At 38.5% G+C, this 5,081-nt stretch overlaps 1 long non-coding RNA gene across 1 annotated transcript; it reads right to left on the bottom strand.

Moving 5' to 3' along the window:
• Positions 1 to 390: 390 nt before the first annotated feature.
• Positions 391 to 4,331, bottom strand: LOC123053497 (uncharacterized). Its single transcript, XR_006425629.1, has 2 exons — positions 1,162 to 4,331; positions 391 to 773 (listed from the first exon to the last, which is right to left on the bottom strand). It is a non-coding gene; the product is annotated as an uncharacterized lncRNA (long non-coding RNA).
• Positions 4,332 to 5,081: the final 750 nt, after the last annotated feature.

Here is a 5,081-nt window from a genome sequence, read left to right as displayed (position 1 = left end):
GCTTTCCACGGCTGCCCCCGCCATGTATGGTGACTCGCGTAAAAGTCATGCCCGAGCTCCAATTAGATCGCCAACAAATCTTTGATCAGAGTAAAAAAATGTGATAACCTAGCGCTGTCGGCGGCCGCCAGCCGCGTTCTCCGTAGGGATCGTCGTTATCCCGCTATGGTGTCACATCCATGCAGAAGGAATCGGCCAGAACATCCCAGGTGGATCCCACGGGCATGCGTTAGCGACGACTGAAGTAGAGGCAGGTTGATCGATTCTCCCAAGCTATCCTACGCACGGCTATACTGCTCTTTGCATGCATGTCTTTATTTTTTCTCCATAGCTATTTTGTACTTTAATTAGTCATGTAGAACGTATACAAGTAGAACGTATAGAAGTTGATGAAGCACCACGTTTTTTTTCCTTTTCAATTCAATCTGATGTTACATCTAACATGAAAGCAAAACATGCATCCGAGAAGAAACTATTGTTTCATAACTATCAGATTAGAGTACAGATGGACATCTACATAAACAAAAGATACTTTACCAAAAAGAAAGATCTCCTTCAAGATATACTCAGGAATTCTTGCTACACCGAGGCACCCAAACTTCCTCGAGAGAACCCTACCTTTCTCCTTCAAGATGTCCTGAATTTTGAAGGTCTGTCCACAAAGCAGTGGCATGGACGCAGACATACGCCATAAACTGCTGGCCTCCATGAGGGACTGAAAACCGACTTCTCCCATCAAACCGACACACTGCTGCTCGATGCGGATGTTGGACCTGACAAGCAGCCACAGGTGTTAGACCTGACAGATCAATAAAAAAGAACTGGAATGCTCTAGCACAACCACTATCTCCATTGGAATTGTTGTTGCACTATGCAGCGTTAGCGGCAACCCAAGCCAAGGCGGGTATTAGATTGATTCTCTAAAACCTATACTACCGCTCTTTGCATGCACGCCTCTTTTTTTCCAAGAACTGTTCTGTTCTTTAATTATTAATAATACTCTGTAGCACACCTAAAAGTTCATATCCACCAGTCCTTTTCATGAATCCCATTGTTCTAATTAATAGCACATATATAAGTTCATATTCGTGTTGCCAAAATATGCCCAACTAACAAGTTTAAGCTCAATTCGGCAAGCCACTTAGTTTTATTTCCACTTACCACTATTGAGCTTGTAGGACATTGTACATAATATTGAGGATTGTCTGATCAACTCCAGCCAGCAATGACGCAACCTACATCATTAGTTCCGTCTAGCGACAACACCACCTCTAGCAGGTACCATCTTCTACACAAAATTAAGCCACCTCCAGCAGGATCCATATTGGAAAACAAGTTCAAATAGTTTACCAAAAGTATAATGCAAGTTATTTCTTTATAAAGCAGAATGGAAATCCAAGGAACAGAAGCCACCAATGAAGCAAAAAAGGTTAGAGAGAACAAACTTCTCAATGATCAGGTATTTCACTTCTCATCTTCTACATGTGTTAAATAATTGTCGTTATTTTATGAATTTCCAAAAACTGCAGGCAAATCTATTCGAAAAGAAAGTATGTCCATATGTAATTACTCCCTCTATAAAGAAATACCACTATGTACATTAGAAGATGATTCAAATAAAGACTATGAAGAAACTTCACACATGTTAAAATTCTTACCGACAACAAATTTAAAAGAGTACCTGAAAGAACACTTTACACATGTCAAAACTTTACATTTCTAATATAAGAAAAAACAAACGTCCTATTTTATATTCCAAACTACTCCCTCCGTCTGAAATTATTTGTCGGAGAAATTGATGTATCTAGACGTATTTTAGTTTTAGATACACTCATTTTTCATTCATTTCCGCGACAAGAAATTTCGAAAAGGGGAAGTATAAGGTATAGTATCTTACTTTACAGGCAGGACAGGACGAAAATCATGACCATTTTAGCATTGATGTTATCAGTGACGAGGTACTCTCATCTAAGAAAGAAAGTTCATATTTTTAAATATTCGGACGGACATGCACTAGCATCTTGGTGCTACAATGCCCCATATGCATCTCTGAACACAATTATGTTACTGACATTCAAATTTTAGTGAACGGGTAGGATTCAAAATCTACAGGAAAAAAAGAAAAAAAGACGGCATGTAAAACTAGGAGAAAAGAATCAATAGAAGACAAGAGGATTAGGAAAGCACTTGGAAGGAACACAAGCTAGAACAAGGCAGTAGCAAGTGCTAAACTACAAACTTAATCCCCTTGGTTGTACTTATACAAATATATTCTAGATACTCTATATACTTTGTACTCCCTTCTTTCACAAATATAAGATGTTCCAATTTTTTTGTGAATTGGATGTATATAGACATGTTTTAGTATGTTTATTCACTCATTTCAGTATGTATGTAGTCCATATTGAAATATCCAAAACATCTTATATTTGTGAACAGAGGGAGTAGTAATTTGCATTGGCATACAATTGTGTTTACTTTAGAGTCCATGAGAACATGGATTTAACTAATTATGTGTGCATGCAGACAAATCCACTTTGAAGACTATGAATGTTTAGTCGTGCTCATCTTAATATAAAATTATGCAGATTCCATTGAAATTACATCTTCTGTTCTAATATGTACTTAGATTTTCTTTAGTATCACAAGGAATTGATAAAGGAGGCTTTTGTTTATAACGACAATAGAATAAAAAAGGAGGTGTACTCAGTTGGTTATGTAGATCCGTAACATGTCTGACCCGCATAATTATTCCAGAAAATCACCAAATCCTTTTGATAGATGTGCGCCTCTCTAACACGCATTTTCACCTTTTGCCATTCATATTGAATGAATGATTACAAATATGAGGACAGATAAAAATAATTTTTTAAATAGGGGTTCACATTTTAACCTACTGACTAGCAGCATCCACGAACTATGGGATTATTGGAATCTCCATTGTACCGCGGGACTAAATGGTCGACATAGCAAATCTTGGCAGTGCTTTACACATCAAACATGGAGAGCCAAAACTGATTTCACTCAACTAATTATAAATTATCAGTTTTGTAGTCTAAGGTACCATCATCCATTATCTTTGGGAATTAACTACATAAGAGTTGTCCATGCACTCAAGCCAAGTGCATGTATACACTGATCAATACAAAACAAATGATTTGGTCAGGCATTAAAAAAGATTTATTAAAAAGAGCATGCGCCACTACTTCCATACATATGTAGTAGATGGGTGTGGACTTGAACATTCGCTGGGCAGAGGCCATCTTCTTCGCCGCGAACTAGATGGATTTTAAAAGCCTTTTATATAACCATAAGTACATGGATATGGTGTACTACTCCGCATAAGCATTGGAAACATGCATCAACATTTGATGAAAATAGTTCAATAATACCAAACATCGACACTCTATATAATCTGATATTTCAAGCCTGTTCTATAGTACAATCCAATGGTTATATATTATATTGCAATCAGACCTAATTTTACTATTCAGTTATTAAAATCACAAATACACGAATTACTTCCTTAATTTTGTGAATATTAATGGGCGTAGGGGGGCAGAACACTGCCAATTTCAGTCACAAGCCCGGAAATAAGTGGAAAGGACATAAACTGAATAACATTTTGCCTTAAACTGTGTTAGGCGTCCCGAACTTACTATCGCCATTTTGTAGATGGACAAGAAGTCAATCTAGATGAAAATCAATAACAACCAGTATACATTTGTCACTAGCAACTAGCAAGCAGTACCTTAAAGTATATTGGTTCAATCGTACAAAGACCAAAAAAGGGAGAAGAGAGATGGGGGCGGGGGGACCTGCAGGTGGAAGAATGCAGTGCCGAAGCCCGGGCTGCGGCTGTTGAGGATGAAAACGATGCATCGGGTGCCTAGCTTGGGGACAGCATTGACGCCTCCGGCTCGGCGCTTGGGGACGGACAACACCCCCAAGATTCACAAAATCGCGCAGGAGCTAAGGGGAACGAGATCCACTACTTCATCGCCGCCATGGACGCAAACTGGAAAGGAACCGCGAGTTCGACGAGCTCGCATCCTCCATCACGCAGCTGCTATTAGGGCCCTGCTCCCATTGACCGACCTGGGAGATCGACGAGGCACACGGGGATCCAAACCAAGCGTCGTCCCAGCCACGAGGTGCCTGCAGGTAACGACCAGGAAGTTGGAAACCGAGGGGGAGCTTGGGGGTGATCCTTAGATGTGGTGGTCTGGTGGATCCAAACTAGCTCAGCCTTTTCCATGGCTGGGAGCTCCGAGAAGACAAAGAAGACTCGAGAAAGGAGAAAAATGAAGGTCCATGTTGGTGGGACCCCTGAAGCCACAATACGTGATATAATAGTGTGGATAATGGGCATGATTAGAGCAAACTTTGTAAGATAATGGGCATGGAGTAGTTGAGAAGATGAGTCAACGTCGGTCCTGCTTCCGGTACAGTAGTACGTGTTATAATTTTTTTTGACAAATAGTAGTAGTACGTGTTATAATTTAACTCACTCAGTGTCCATGAAAGAAAGAAAAAACTACCACAAACCATTTTTTATGAATATATTGTATATATATTCCCTTTCACTTCATATATACCAAATTCAAAAAAAATCACTAAGATGATCAAACATAACTGACGAATATTATAGGCACACACATCTACAACTATAATAGATTAATATAGCAAATCTTACATAGCATTAGCAAATAAACATAGAGAAAATGATAAAAATATAAATTGCACAGTGCGAAAGTTATGATTGTAAAAGACTCATATTTGTGAATGTGATCACATTTGATTCCAATTTTCTTTGGACAAAACAAAAAAATGTATTATCCAGATAAAACTTATAAAATTCAAGCACTTGCATATTTTTTAGAAAGTTAATGAGAATCACATAACCAAATTGCCGATAATCCAAAGTAAATACCAAAGAAACTATTCATATTAATAATTAGGTGGCCCAATAAGCTAACATCAAGTACTGCACCAACTTTCGTGCTCCCATGACTTCACAAAAAAATATGGTCATCTTTTTGAAGACCAAAAGAAGTACTTCTTTTATTTTCAAGGGGGGC

The sequence above is a fragment of the Triticum aestivum genome, chromosome 2D, assembly GCF_018294505.1.
Source record: "Triticum aestivum cultivar Chinese Spring chromosome 2D, IWGSC CS RefSeq v2.1, whole genome shotgun sequence".
Lineage (NCBI taxonomy): Eukaryota > Viridiplantae > Streptophyta > Magnoliopsida > Poales > Poaceae > Triticum > Triticum aestivum.
This window is presented reverse-complemented; position numbering and strand designations above follow the sequence as displayed.